Raw genomic sequence first — 16,807 nt, 5'->3', positions numbered from 1 at the left:
TAATCAATTCAATCAAATAATACTATTATAAAAGAGAAAATAAAATTGGAAATTATTATAACTATTATTAATTATTAATTATTAATTACTATAACAAAATATATTACCGATGTCAATAAGTAATAACTACATATTACATAGTAACGAAGTCGGAGGGTATCCGTCTTCTCTACTATGAAGATAACAGATACTATTTATCTATTCATATAAATATTCATACGGATATTTCACTTTAGCAAACATTTATATTGAAGATATTTTGATTTTATAAGTTATTATTAATTATTAAAATATATTTTAACTATATAAAAAATATATATTTGTTAAAATCGCGATGTGCAAAAAGCCCTATCCTAATTTAATACATAAAAATCTTGAAAAAATGTTACTACTCACGAGTATAAAAAATACCCGCGGTCACTATGCTCATCAAAAATTCTACGTATACAACCAATCACCCGTGTCGATTCGGATCTTTCGTCCTACGACATGATTGAGTGACCGGAGGAACATAAATGCATGCGACTCACGGAATAGATGTGAAGAATGTTATCATCGATGTTGCACTGGAGCAGGAAAAGTTATCGTGAAGACCCCCATCAAATAGATACCACTGAGACTCCCATGGCAGAAGTGAAAAATTTCCTGAAAAATATCAAACATTTTGTTTCTAAAGACACAGTGTTATTTGTGAACATTTAAATTTTTATAATGACAAAAATTGGGTCTAATAATTTTGAAACGTTTTTATTTTATAATTATAATTTTACATTCGACTTCAACAGAAATTATAGAGAATAGAATTCAAGTACAACAAGCTAAGATACTTACATTTTTAGCTTTGAAAGCATCGTAAGATCCTTAGAAGATTAAGGGAAGTGAAGAGTGTAGAAAATCTGTAACAAAACATTAAACATCAAAATTTATGTTTAAAAGCAAAGCAAAATCTTATGTTAGAGATAATGAAAGATTCTTACATTTTCTGAGTTAGAGACATCGTTGGATTTTCCCCAAAAGATACAGAAAAACTGTTACTGATGTGAAGCGTCTGTAACAAAATGTCAAACATTTATTTTGTTGTTAAATTTGAAAAATTGAATATATTGAAGTACAATAGATGAAATTACTTACGATCTTGATCTCCTGGAGAGGCCTTATCCTCTTGAGCACTGACTCTAATACCGAAAACAAGCACTGAACATGAAAGAAGAAAAATAAAAGACTATCAACGCACGCGTTTAAGTAACAATCGGCAAACTCACTGGCTCTAACTCCGCGAATTAAATTTAAATGAATTGATAAGAGCCATTTCGCTCAGACAAGTACTAAAATATTACGCAACAAACACTGATTCTACTAACCGCATTGCGCGCGGTCACAAAAACTTTCTGGAAATAATGAATATATATGAAAATAATGAAATGTATGAAAAATGTATGAAGTAATGAATATGTATTGCATGTTGGCGTTCGAAGAAAGTAAATATATTGTAGCAAGATATATTATAATAAAGTTCGAAAACTTTGAATTTAATAATTTACTGTACGTCCATTTAAAGTATATACTACTGAGATACTACGATCTCTATATTCGAAATAAAACATTAATTGATTTAATCTTTCCTATTTTTATCCTTGTACCACAAATAATCATGAAAATATGTATTCTGAATTGTATATCGAATATAAATATATATAAATTGTATACCAAAATGAACAAAATGTTGCCAACTCTCCATAAAAGTTCATCAGATTGTGCATTAATGATCGTGGCGTCTATGCTATTTTGCAACCAAGAAATAACCTGCACAAAAACAAACCAAAAGTTAGAACAAATATGTCAAATGAAGGCCAATATGTAAAAGTGAAACGATAATCAACTGCAAATTCTATTACTAAAAAAGTGTTCGAGACAAGGTGCTGGTAACCGTGAGAATGAAATCGATGACCGAAGAGAAATCAACACGAAAAAGTTCAAAATCTTAATCGATTTCATTATCGTGATGCTTAATGAATCGTCAATCACGCGTGTATTAATGAAATGATACTATTAATAAGGTAAAATGGAACTAAAAAGTATCGAAGAAGCGACGCTACAGAAAGGACGCTACTGATAGGATAGAAAATGTTACAAACCAGTAATACGTATTGTTGTCACAAAATTCCAGAGCTGAATGACTCTCCGCAACACGTCTCGTCCTTCAGTTGATAAAGTAAGAGGGGATGAGGTAATCCTGCCCAACAAGCAAGATGTACATAAACATTGTGCTCGTGTTGTAATGAAGTTTTGTTTCAAGACATTCTACGCATTATTCGAGAAATGAAAAATTTTATTACATTACGCAGTAAAGTTATTATTTTAACTACTAAATACGTTCATTCTTAATAAATTATTGTTGAATTTGGTATTGAAATATAAAGAATGCAATATGAGATTAAAAAATCAACAAATAAGTAGAAAAAATTATAATAAAAGTGTGTGTGTAAAAGCATATAATAAAATACATGTATAATACAATGAAATACGTACATAACAATAAATATAATATAATAAAATACATATACAACAATGAATTTGTTAATTACAAGATTACAATATTTGTACTGGTAAGAACTGAAATTAAATTTTTGTATAAAATTATAAATAACTGTTAGCATAGTATGTTCAGTTTAAATGTTTATATGCCATTATTTCTTTAATTGTTGAAAATTATTATAGGTTAAATCTTACCTTGAGTTGAAGCCCAAAAATTCACGTTTTATTTTATTTTTATTTAAGAAATACAAAACACAAATACAAATCTAACACCTATTGATTTAAATTTTTACCTAAGAACTTCTGAATTATGCTTCTTTCTGGATGTTTCTTCTTGATAACACTCTTTCTTGCTTATAGACGAAGTGTGCGTCTCTCCGCCATGATTCCCGCTTTAAAATCGATCGTGAGAGAAATATCGATATGTTCGAGAATCGTAGGAAGTATATTCCATATTTCACCGTGGGGGCGTTGCAATCGCACGTTCCTCATGAAATGATAACCTGGAATAAAAAATAAAAAAATTCTGGTCTAATATACAAAATTCATGAGAAATTTTTAAAAAGGAACGGAAATATACACATATGATGAAAAATTGTCAATACTTTAAATTGAGGCATGAGAAATTTTATTATATTACGTAGTAAAATTATTATTGAATAACTACTGAATACTTGCATTCTTAATCATTGTTGTTGAATTTAATATTAGAATTGTTAAGAATTACGTAATATGAAGTTAAAAAATCAACAAATAAGTAGAAAATGTTTTAATAGAAGTGTAAAAATATGTAATAAAATACATGTATACGTATATAACAATGAGTTAGACAATTACAAGGTTATATTTTTTCTAGTTAGAATTGAAATTAAATTTTTGTGTAAAATTATAAATAACTGTATGCATAGTATATTTTGTTTAAATGTTTATATGCCATTATTTCTTTAATTGTTGAAAATTATATAGGTTAAATCTTACCTTGAGTTGAAACCAAAAATTCACGTTTTATTTCATTTTTATTTTAGAAATACAAAACACAAATACAAATTTAACACTTATTGATTTAAATTTTTACCTAAGAACTTCTGGATTATACTTCTTTCTGGATGTTTCTTCTTGATAACACTCTTTCTTACTCATAGACGAAGTGTGCGTCTCTCCGCCATGATTCCCGCTTAGAAATTGTGGGTAATATCGATATATTTGAAAATCTTAGGGAGTGTGTTCCATATTACACCGTTGGGGCGCTGTAATCGCACGTTCCTCACGAAACGATAAGCTGGAATAAAAATAGAAAACTCTGGTCTAATACACAAAATTCATGAGAAACTCTCAAAAAGGAACGGAAATATACACACTTGATGAAATATTGTCAATACTTTAAATTAAGACATGAGAAATTTTATTATATTACGTAGTAAAATTATTATTGAACAACTACTGAATACTTACATTCTTAATCATTGTTGTTGAATTTAGTATTAGAATTGTTAAGAATTACATAGTATGAAGTTAAAAAATCAACAAATAAGTAGAAAATGTTATAATAAAAGTATAAAAATATGTAATAAAATACATGTATACATACATAACAATGAGTTAGACAATTACAGGTTATATTTTTTCTAATTAGAATTGAAATTAAATTTAAATTATAAATAAATTAAAATTATAAATAACTGTTAGCATAGTATGTTTTGTTTAAATGTTTATATGCCATTATTTCTTTAATTGTTGAAAATTATATTGGTTAAATCTTACCTCGAGTTGAAGCCAAAAATTCACGTTTTATTTAATAAAAATATAAAACACGAATACAAATCTAACTTCTATTTATATTTTTACCTAAGAACTTCTTTTTTCTGGATGTTTCTTCTTGATAACACTCTTTCTTGCTTATAAACGAGGTGTGCGTCTTTCCGCCATGATTCCCGCTTAGAAATTGTGGGAAATGTCGATATATTCGAGAATCTTAGTGTGTTCCGTATTTCACCGTTGGCGCTGTAGTCATTATCTAAAGTCTGTATACATCTACGTGCTGTAATTTAAAATAAAAAATAAAAAAGACTTCCTCTAATCCTTCCTGTCTATTAAATGAGATAATTCTTTAATTTTATTTTTATACTTTGTACTAATATTAATTTTTTTCTTTACGTAGGCATCTTGTCTGTGATGTAGGATAATGCAGTTTAGGATAAGAGGAAAGGAGCGCCATCTGTAAGGTAAAAAAAAGAATCTTTTAAAACTTTTAGATAATTGCCATAAGGTCACATTTAATTTGATAGACACGATATATAAGATGGAGTATACAATAAAATTTAAATACTTTTTCATGTTTCACATTTTGAAAATCACCTGATTCCTTATTATCTTGCTATCGCATGCGACATTATCGACTTAGTGTCATAATGGAATCAGGCGAGATTACAGACGAGATATATGATATATTTCATCTTTGATGTAAATTTGTAGTAATAAAGTGTTCATTTTATCTAGCAATCAAAGATTTCGAATTTTCTGTGTTCCCAATCCCCATAGCTTTTACAGTGCGCCTTATAAAATCAATAACGACGCGGGTAATATAAAAATAACAAGGACTACTTATAGAAGTAGATTTTCCAGAGTCTATGTAATTCTTTCTAAAGTGTCTCCAAGGAATTTCAAACAGAAACCATCGATCTTACTATCCATCCGAAGGTACACCATCCTCTTACCATCCAACAGTATACTGCACTATATTCATATAATTCATGCAACGTCTACCTATATGCATATATAGAGCAAGGAAACACAAGTTTATACACTGATTAACAAAATACATTAGCAAGTAGTTGGCAAACATTTCGTGCCAACTAGCCACGAAGAGAAGCAATCCGTCTATCAGGGAAGTTGTCGGCCAGATAACTTTGTCGAAGGACCGGAACTCGCCGTAGCAACTCGGTAATTGTAGTTAACGCAATTCCCGCGCTAGTTCGGACGTCTTAGGCGTAACTTCGTCAACCGTGAGGCATGAGAGAGAGCTAATCCTATAGCGAACAAGACAAATCCGTGACAAAAGATGAGTAACCGGCCTATTCGCCACCTACGAGCCACCTGAAGAATCGCTCAACAAGTTTATACTGAGCAAAGGCACAAAAGCGCGTCGTAGTCAGGGTATTTTTTTTTTATTATTATTCAACATTTATTATAGATAATACAATTTTTGAGAATTGCACAGTGGAGTGTGCCACAACGAACAATTTTTATGAACAAAATTAAGATGCTGTAAGACACAAAGATGTTAAAAAGGACATCATAGTAAAGAAGAAACACTAATTGAATTTAGTAGTAGCAGAAGACTAGATAACTAATTATAAGAAACTCGTGAATAAAATTTGTAATTTACCGTGAGTATAATTAATAATTTATGAAATTAATTAATTTATATATACGGGTAAGAACAGTGACTGATCTTTGTTCAACATGTTAAAACGTTTCTATATAGTATTTTTCACTAAAAAAGTAAATTTTATGTTAGTTTTGAATGTATATTATATTTTTCCTCCGTTATATTACTGAGAATTTTACTCTTCACTCTGTATTCGGAATGGATTAACTCTTAAATACATATATTATTTCAGTGTATACTATAACGAAGGAGGTTCAAGAACTAATTACGTTTGTCCTAGCATACAGCTTATTGTACATATAATAGTTAATACAGGATAGTATAATAGTTAGTATAGGATAAGCCACGTATAATAGAATATGTATATATCCGGCTCGATGTCAAGAAATATATGATCAATATAGTATCAATACTCCTTTCATGGCCAAATACATTGAGAATCATACAAAGATTAAGTTCGTTCCCTTTTTAAATGAAATGATGCCATTTTTGAGCCACTGTAACTTCTTCTCGACATTCTCGACACTCCTGAAAAGAAAAGTATGTTAATCTATTTCACAAAATCATATTTAACAGACGTTTTAACTTTCGCAATCGAAATGTTTTATGTGACTCACCCTGTACACTAACGCTTGACAGATTTTTTTCCAGTTTTGTAAGATGTGGTACTCGTGTCCCAAGACTTTTCATCGTGGTGTATACACACGGTATGCTCGAGGGGTGTTGCAGAAGAAGCAGAAGACGAAAAAACCATTGCGGGCTAGAGGATAGGTAAGGTTAGCTAAAACGAAAGACTTTCATGAATGGACATTCATTGAAAGAAAAAAAGCCTCTTCAGCCTCGTTGCGTACTTTGAGGTAGAGCGGTGTGCCTCTCGCAGACGATTCTAAAGCTCTGAAAAGAGAAGTGGGGGAAAAGCCTTGTGCGAGATGTAGCAGGGATGCTAGCTTTCTCTCGGAATCGATTGCGCCTACCCGCTCGAGACCGCTCGGGCTAATTCGGCTGGCATCGGCAATTCAAAAATGTTCGATTTGGCGAATCACGCAATAAACACTTAACCCTTTTCTTGTTTTCTTTTTTTTTTTTTTTTTTTTGCCAGCGAAGTGTAATTGACACGGAAGAGAAATTTTATCAAATAATGGAGGTCTCGTTCCTGTCGCTTCTCAACAATGAAGATGGATTGCACCCTCTCGTCTTAAGATTTTTCTTTCTTTCTTTCTTTCGCAATTTTATAATTAAGTGTTAATTATATAGATACGATTATAGCTTATGAAAGCATGCGAACATATTTCATTCGAAACTTTTATGCGTATGTAGTGCGTGAGTATGTCATGTGGAGAGTTTAGAAGCGAATCAATGTCACTTTTCACTTAAAAACAATTTGTGCAAAGCAAATATCCTTTTATTGTCAAAACCTTCAGTTGTGAAACAGTTTAATTATTATCAGACAATCGCTACAACATTATAAGCTATTGCATTTGAAGTTTTGACAACAAAGGTACATACAATAATAATCTTCCATTGTACTTCCGTAGTATTACAGTATTATATAATACTACAGTATTTATACTATTTATACTACAAAATATATAATTGTCCACATTTATACATTTACATTGATTAACCTTTGAATCCTCCAGAAGAGATATTTTGAAATTTCATTAACTCTATAATGAGACACAATTATAGTATAATGAGATCAATCTGAAAATAGAAATTGTAAGATATTTAGTGCAAAAATTAGCACAAAATTACGAATTTTTATATAAGTGCACATTTTTCGTTGATATAATTAAGAGAATGAAACACGATTAAATATTCATTTCTCCTACTAAATATTATAACAAGTACTACCTCCTTTCCATTAAATACTTCATATACTTTTATATTCTTCATTTTTCCATAAATATTTCATATACTCCCCATTTTCCCATAAATACGTAAACATTCATTTAATAATAAATGCCAAAGATATCCCACCAATTTGTTGATATTTATTAACATAATGGGCAATTGATTATTTAAATAAAACTCTGCGTCTATTTAACATGAAATATACTATCTTATATCGTATTGATTAGTTTAAGATTAAAATGTAAAGTCGAAGTTATACATTCAATTGTTATTTAATGATAATGGAAATAGCAAATTTTGTTCTGTACATTTGGAAAGTTGATTATTTTCCCGAGCATTAAATTACGTCTTGTGAATCGTAAACTCGAGAGAGAAAAAAGCTCCGATAAATTAAGTCGTTGTTAAGCATGGGATATAAAAGCAGTTCGTTACCACTGCTCTTTTTTAATCTCTCGCGCAAAAGGAAAGATAACATTGTTGGTTAACTTAGAAATAATACAAATTGAGGAAGTAAATTTTTTTTTTAGGGAATTTTAAACGAATTTTTGCTTTTATGGCCACTTAACCATGAAGATATATTTCGCCTCGCAATTTACATACGTACATATGAGTGCTTGAATTTAAATCGGTTCTCGAATTGTGGTATTGTTTTTATTAAACGATACGATTCTACCAGATCGTTCTGATTAACGATTCAATTTCAACTTTTGACTCGTTGAATTGAAAAATTAAAAAGTGATGATATCTAGGAATTATTTTTTGAAGATTGAAATTCTCTTTCTACAACGACCCATTAAAACTTGCTGTACTGTTATTATTTTCACCACTTTATTGAACTTCAAACGTTGGAATTGGACGATTCCCTCTAATATTCAAAGTTCAATAAAATGACGAAGAAAGAAAATTATATGGCAAGTTTTAAGAGCCCGTTGTGAAAGAAGAAGACCTCAATCTTCAACACCACAGTGAATCTAGTCACGAAAAAAAAAGTTTTCCAATGTTTTTACAGACGATTGAAATTTCACAATTTTCGGAAATAAAAATATCTCTTCCCCGTTCGTTACATCACGTAAAAACATAAAAAAAATAAAATAAAATAAAATAAAATGAAGATTTCCAAAATAGAGGATTTACGATTTAAAAAACAAACCCAGTGGATTTTTACATGATTTTTTTTTTTTTTGTGTTCTCTTTTACATGAACAAACAATTTAAAATACCAACTATTTTTCATTATTAGTGATTCAGCTGTTACGTTCTTCACTACATCTTTTAGAATTAATGTATCTGAAAATACATTGTTGTCGATGTGTTGAAACGTTCAATTGATCATGAGACGGACGCTAACATTCGTCAATGGAACACGGAACAACTCGTTGCTTGCATTATTCTCGGTATTCTCTGGGAATTATTGTCACAGCATTTAACATGCACCTGTATATCACTATTGAACCATCAAGATAGAGTAAAGCTTGCCGACCATAAGTCACCGAGCTCCTTGGGGAACTACACGCCAACTAGCTACGATAAGGGATAGCTTCAACGTCAGTTGTTTTCGTCGAGGGAGAAGAAACTGGAGAAATTTCGTTCCCCTGTCGAACACGAGACCAAGTATCAAAAGAAGAGATTCGATACGACGTCGCAAACTGACAAACTTCGCTCCTAATAAAACACGCGTGACAAAGCGGCAAAAGGATTGTTTAAATCAAGCGTTACATCGTCAAATACAAATTTATATGAATTTTACTTCAATATAAAGTTCATTAATTGTAGAAAACAACGTTACTCGATTGTTTTTCCCTTGTTGCTAGTCCTTTTGATATGTTCCATTACGCTTCCGTGTAATCGACAATGACAAGTTTCTTTTATGCATTTTTATTGAAAGTTTAAAGACATAAAAATGCATACGACGCACGTGATATGAAATAAAATGTATATAAAATATTCAATAAAAATATATAAAATATTTACTGTGTAAATATTTTAAATATGAAATGCGTCACAGTTCTTTAATGATGCATATAAAATTATTTAAATTTACATGAACATCCGCAGTTTAATGATGAGATAATTTTATCAATGACAGCATGATGTCGTTTTTTACTTTGCGAATCTCTGATTTATCGACTGATTATTATATGTTAAAAATCTTCATAGAGGAAGGTTTAATGGTTAATCTTTTCAGCACGACACGCGAGTGACCAATATTTATTTTTTGATAGTTATTATAATGGAAGATGAAACTAAAAGATGCACAAAGGCAATAAAATTATATAAATTATATTTATATATAAGTATTATATATAATATTATATAAATTATTTTTATACATAAGTATTAAGATAATTTTTTATTTCAATTGTATCTTACGAGCACAGTAAGACAAATATAAAATACAGCGTTTGAAATTTTTGAATACATTGAGCAATATTGCAGCACCACTAGAACACCTTTACTCGTAGATTACAATTAAAATATTAACATTTGAATGTTGGATAAGATCAAACTTGGACACAATTTTCAAAAATACTTTAAAAGCAATGTTGAAAAGATTAAATCACATGATCTTGATGATCCTCTTTGTAAAAAATTGAACGTACACGAAAACACAATCTCGAACGGAACTCGATTCTTTATACCAAATTTCAGCAGGGATGTATCTCTCCTCACTGATTTATTTAAATCCTTCGATGACGCCTATCACTCAGCAGTGCCATCATTTGTTGAGAATGATTCGAATGAACTTTTCAAAGAGTTCGGGGACCGAGGATTTTCCAGCCGCGGCATCCTAACTTCGAGACTTCGGGTCTCCTACATCCTAACTTTCTTCCTTTTTTTTTTTTTTTCTTATAGTCGTGTTTTCCTCCGCGAGAGAAAAGAGAGTTCTCGTGTCGGATGCTGTTACTAGATCATAACTTGTCCGGGGAATCCCATTTTCCGAAATCCCCTTTCGACAAACTTGTTCCCGAGGTGAAGAAGTTCACCGCTTCGCCTAAATCCCGAGACAGTGGCTCGTAGTGTGTGTGGCTGAACATGTTCGCCGCGCGGGATCGAAGTTAATTGGCGAAAAACGAAATAACACGAGTTTCCGATCGGTGTACGTACGGTCGACAAGTTTCGGGCGCAGTTCAGGCGCGGGCACTAATTATAATAAGGAGCAATAGCGTTGTCAGGTTCCTTTATCCCTCGGAAGGAACTTCGTCAAAGTCCGCGGACTTAATTATCAGGTGGGCTCGTAGGCTGGCCAGGACTTGGTCCAGAATAAAAAAAAAAAGAACGAAAGTAAGAAAGAAAGAAAGGGAGAAAAAAAAGAACGAAGGAGTTGCTAAAGAGAGTCGCTTTGACATTGGGAACAATAGAGCCAAGGTTCGGGTTTCGTTTCGTCTGTCTGGGGAATCAAATATTTTTTTATTCGAACTGCCGAAAAATTTCTGACAGGCAGCCATCGCGTGGTTGAGTCTGCAATTTAGCTTGGCGATTAATAATGAAAACGACGGTGAACAATAGAAAATAATTGACAATATATCAGAGACTTCTAATTGAATGAAGCGTAGAAAACACAGATACGTGTTTCTCCATAATATTGGTGTAAATATGTCTGATATGAGAAAATCCCGTTCTTAAATTCTGGATTTAATATGTAGTGGCTCGTTTGTTTTAATTTTTTAATTGGATGTACAGTACGATACCATTGGATCTCTATACTGCCATTCATAAGTATTCAAATATTTTTGATTTAACATTTGATTGACATAATAATATGAATATATAAATTCATATTTCAGTTACAGCATTTGAACTTTGTAATTAAGACGATAGTCTCTTATTTTAATCTGTCAAATTGGTTGACTGTATAACGTTCACAAGTGTCTGGATATTTTAGACGAATTATGAGAAATTTTAATATTCTAATAATACAAATCGATATTGATTAATTAATCAATAATTAATAAGATGATCCATGATAGTATGTCTATTGATAGTGTCGTAGATATTTGAACGAATCGCAGTAACAGTATTTGAAAAATATTGGACGCGTTTCGCGAATGAGATGTTCCAGTATGCAATGCGTATTATCTTGCAGCCAAACGATTTCCATTTGAATATCGTGTATAGAAAAAAAGTGGAACAAATGCGTCTGACAGTTACAGAAAATCCCACGTTCGATCCGCCGGACCTGGCGGCTTGGAGAGGATTGAGGAATTAAATGAAATTATTCCGCGATGAGAGAGCGTGTGTCACTGGCCCGTTCCATCGGATCCGCCAGTCCGTCGGAATCCCGTTTATTGGCTAAGAAATTTTTGATCGCCAGCCACGCGACAGGTATTCCAGTCACGTGGTGAACATTCCTGCATCTGGATCGTAGGCGTGTCCGACGTCACGAAGGATGTGGAACACATCTGGATTTCGCGTGGAGATTAACGTCGCGGCCGACGTAATAAAAAAAAAAAATCTCCCTGATTACACAGCTTTGACAGCCTCGCTGAATAGGACAGAATATCCGACCGGCAGAATTCTTTCCGTGGGAGACGCTGTAAATCTTATTCTGGCGATTCGAGTCGGGCAACTCGAGAGGTGCTCGAGATTTGCACTCGAGAGGTCGACGGAGGTTAGATGCTTGAAGCTCCTCGCTCTGATTGGATTCCCCCGGGGATATACTTCGTCGGGGGCAGCCTTTTCTAGCCGACTCGTTCGCCGAGTTTCGACGAACTTCGCTTCAACGAAGAGAACTTGAGAACCTCGAAGCTGTTTTTGGTTCCCACTTGTGTAGTGGATGGGACGGGACCTTGGCTCCATTGTTCCCAATGTCAGACCGGCTTACGCGGCTCCTATTTTCTACCTGCTCTTTTCCTCTTCTTTGCATAGTTAAATACTAAACAATCGATCGGGTGCATAATTGATACTAATGTACTAATTAATTATTAATTATTTTGCAGTTGTTATTGTAATGATACTTTTATACATTGTGTTACACAATATATACACACCTATGTACGAATAATACAAATTTATACAAATATCATTACAATAATACTACATGTTATCATTGTTGTAATAATACATAATAATTATGCATACAATACAGTTATTAGCTAGTCACTCGTAACTCTCGCAATTAATTTATTTCAAATTTTCTTTCAACCGCATTCGGTTCCCTTTGTTGCCGGACAAGTACGAAACGAATTATGTAACTTTGAGAAAAATAGCAATGTCGTTTAATAAGCAACTCATAAATCACGCTCATAAATCTGCAGACTTAAAAATCGTGCATCCGTGACATGCGAGAATTGCTTGAAAGATATATTGTCAATTGTTCTTCAATATTGTTTGACGTGTTAATCGCATTAACTGATTCATCGCAACTAACATAAATTGAAAATCACAGGAAAACGATGATACTGCAAGAATCTTTTTCTTAAAATGAACGAACCTATAAAAGTATGTCATTTGTTTCTTGATTAAATAATTAAATATTAATCCAATATTTATGAGATTAATTTTAAAGCAGTATCTTTACTGTAGTGTCTTTAGTTTAGATGTCGTACAGATTCAATCGAAACATTTAGTTCACTCAAGACGAATAACGTTACATGCTCTTCATTCAGCATTGAACGTTTAGATTTTCATTAATTTCAACGGATCAGCCGGACTTCCGAGAAGCTCGATTATGAAATCAAGTTTCAACGAAGAAAACAAACTTCCGGAACTTTGGTCCGGTCAGAAAAATCTCGAACGCACGCTCTCGAGGCTCTCTTCTCGCTTGTAGGAAATCTAGCTTTAATAAGACTCGCGTCGCGTTGCTGATCTATATTTCTGGATTGTATTCCATCGAGCGACATTTCCTTCCCCTCCTCTCTCTCTCTCTCTCTCGCTATCGACATCGAACTCAACCCCGTGCACCTCCACCTCGCGATCGATTCGAGTTCCATCGAATAGACGGTGGCACAGCGACGAAGACAGCGAGAGATCGAAATAACGTCGAAAAAGAACGAAAAGGATCAATACAACCAACGTCCCATTTACTGACCCTAACTCCGCGCTGCGAGGTAACCCCCATGAAGGAACCTAGGCGAGGGTCCTTTCTCAGCAGCAGCTTGCCCCAGAGACGGAAAATAGGATGAGGGGAAAATCGAAACGAGCGACGGTAGTAACGGTGTTACTGGAAGATATCTCTGTGTATACTGTGGATTTCCGTTACAGGATAGGTACGCGTAACATCGTCGTCACGCGATTCAATCACGTACTATAACGTTCGAGGCCATTAACATGTACGCGACGGGGTCTAGACACCCCGAACTCTCTCGTTGAACCTGTGTATCATTGCTGGCGCTATCTGGCAAATTCCACGGAAGGCACAACGATCACGGTAATTAGACATTCCTCTTTGCAGATTGTGCGTTCTTCGCTTGAACGTCGTTAATTGTTATTGTGACAAACTGTTGAAGATGCAAACTGCGACGATAACGCTTCTCTGAAACGACTGAAAAGGGCTGAAGAATTGTTGAATCGTTGAAAAGTTGAATATGTTGATTTTCTTTTTATTTGTCGAGGCATCCTTAAACAGAAACTTACAGATTCTTATTTTACTTTCGGATCCCAAATTAGACACAAAAGTCATACCAAAGTATGACAGTTATGTGAATAAAATGTCTAAGAGTTAGTGCTTAGAGTTATTTTTAAAATTGTTTTCATAATACGTACATAAGTACACGTTCTTGTGTGAAAAATAATGAGAAATGGACACGACTTAATTTAGCTGTTTTGAAGATATTTTTCCTAACTAACCATACAATTCATTCCAGCCTGTTTTGCCCGATTTGCGCGTCAAACGCAGAAATTAATTTCAAATTTTTTTTGCACGAAAACTACAAACGCTTATCGTGAAAGATTCGATACAAAGAACTTTCCTTCCCCCCGATGCACGAAGCACGATGAAAATGCAAAGCGTGTGATTTTCACCCGGAAAAAGAGTGTCCGACGATTTTAATTACCACGGGGTATTCAACACACTTCTCGTTAAAAAATTCTCGACAAAACGCGTCGATCGCCTGTTTCGAGCATTGATTCGATTTTAAAGCTCGAATTCGAACTTCGAGTGGTTAAACGTGGACACAATCCGTCCCGGATATTAACGTCAATAAAAATCTCGTGTAAAATACCTACGGGCGTATCAATTATACCGCATTTTAACGAAATCGAATTTTAGAAATTTATTATCTTTCGCGGCGTGCACGGGCACAAAGAACCGATATAAATTCCACCGGCGATGATGGCGCAACGCAAAAAAGAAAAAACAAAGAGAAAGAAACAAAAAAAAAAAAAAAAAAAAAGGAAAAAAAAGAGGCAAGTTTTTCCGAGCATTTTTAAACACACGTGTCACGCTGATACCCACGCGTCGTAAATATTCGCGTTTCAACAACGCGCGGCGCTTCCACCGTTGTCTAATACAGTGAACAACATAACCGCACCAATAGCTATAGATACACCGCGTCAATCATCCTTCGTTGCTGTTAACACTGAAGTACACAAACGCATCACAGAAACATTCTCACTCGGCGCAATTAACGACTAATCTAAACAATTTTCCAAAAATTGCCAATATCTATTTTTATATTTATTTACCCGTAACCGAAAAATATTCAATGGTTTGATTGTTTTCCACATTGTTAGCAGAAGTGCGATTGTTTCGTCTATATTGGATCGATACGGATGGATGGTATAGCAAACAGGTAAAAATATTCCAACGTTTCATATTATATCGAACGTTTGAAACTGTTTATACAGAATCGAGAGTACGTCGTCCTCCGAAGAAATTGTTACGTTTCAACGCAACAACGGGATTTTAAAACACATAATCGAGCGAAATTGATTCAGAATATAAAATTTTATTGTATTGCAACAAAAAAGTGGTACGCGGAGAATTGCAATACCATTCGGAATCTGCGAGAATTTTTAAACTCAGACGTACGTACGTACAAATGTACATCGATATCGAATCCCTGAATTTTTCAAGAGAGTTGAAAAATAGCGAAATGAAATTCATTCACGGTGAAAAATTCGACGAAGCACGCGAGGATACAGCAAAAATCATCCTAAACCAACCTGCCAAGTTAAATTATTGAATTTAAATTTCAAGAGATCAAACGTTACCATTCGTTCCAGTTGAAGAAACATTAAAAAAAAATTGCTCGCGCTGGTTTCAATTATCCAAAAATATTTCTATCCCGTTCATTTTCTGTATATATTAACATTAACAAAAATAAAGGAAATACCAAGTATGTCAAACTTTGTTACAACAAATACTAAAGTTTGAGCTACTTTAATTAGACTAGCTGGCTCAGTCAACATTTTATGGCACTGAACTTGGTTCATCGACGACTCTGTGACTCGTTTCCGGAAACACACTGGCAGCTTGTCGTTTGTTCGACTTCTCTAATTCTCCGCTCTTGATTTTCGTGAACCGCTCTCTGCAGGGAATGCTTAGTGCGAAGCTAGAGATCAGCGCGGGTCTGAGTCACAGGGAAGACTCATGGCTTTGCAAACGGGCGAGCGACGAGAGGATTAAGCGTACACGGTGTATGACTCGTGTTTGATTCCCCTGTAATGGCGCGGGGAATCCTTCGGCCAACGAGCAATATTTACGAACCGTGCCGTGACAAACGAGGACAATTATTTCGGACGGGTTGAAGACGCGGGACAGCGCGGGGAAGCGCACCTGTCAGCGCGGGAGGGCAACGTCTGGCGAAGAATGAAGACAATCGCAGAAACGCGAGCGGTGAATCAGCACGTGCCGCGATACGATGTCAGTATCAATTCTCCGCTGGCTAAAGAAAACCGTGACACGATGGGAACAATGGGGATTGAACCGCGGAAACAACGCGGTATTGACGTTACACGACGTCGCGTCGCGCCCCAAAGAAACTAATCCGACAAAGTTGATTGATCGTTCCGACTTTTCAGCCGGTTATGCAAAAATAGTACCGGCTGATGCCTCTCGACGCGTAATTTATCGTCGCGGTCAGAAATCGCG

At 34.1% G+C, this 16,807-nt stretch overlaps 2 long non-coding RNA genes across 2 annotated transcripts in view; both read right to left on the bottom strand.

Annotated features, from left to right (window-relative positions):
- Positions 1-365: 365 nt before the first annotated feature.
- Positions 366-4,510, bottom strand: LOC122530942. The gene is made up of 9 exons (XR_006307146.1): positions 4,381-4,510; positions 3,611-3,814; positions 2,829-3,038; positions 2,136-2,233; positions 1,708-1,803; positions 1,132-1,388; positions 978-1,048; positions 832-896; positions 366-645 (listed from the first exon to the last, which is right to left on the bottom strand). It is a non-coding gene; the product is annotated as an uncharacterized LOC122530942 (long non-coding RNA).
- Positions 4,511-5,974: 1,464 nt separating this feature from the next.
- The window catches only part of LOC122530943, a 60,151-nt gene continuing 49,318 nt past the window's right edge, over positions 5,975-16,807 (bottom strand). Inside the window, exons 3-4 of the long non-coding RNA XR_006307147.1 lie at positions 6,541-6,704; positions 5,975-6,451 (exon numbers count right to left, since the gene is read on the bottom strand). This is a non-coding gene — a long non-coding RNA (uncharacterized LOC122530943). The remainder of the gene's footprint in view (positions 6,452-6,540; positions 6,705-16,807) is intronic.

This window comes from Frieseomelitta varia, unplaced genomic scaffold (genome assembly GCF_011392965.1).
Source record: "Frieseomelitta varia isolate USP_RPSP 00005682 unplaced genomic scaffold, Fvar_1.2 scaffold_366, whole genome shotgun sequence".
Taxonomy (NCBI): Eukaryota; Metazoa; Arthropoda; class Insecta; order Hymenoptera; family Apidae; genus Frieseomelitta; species Frieseomelitta varia.
This window is presented reverse-complemented; position numbering and strand designations above follow the sequence as displayed.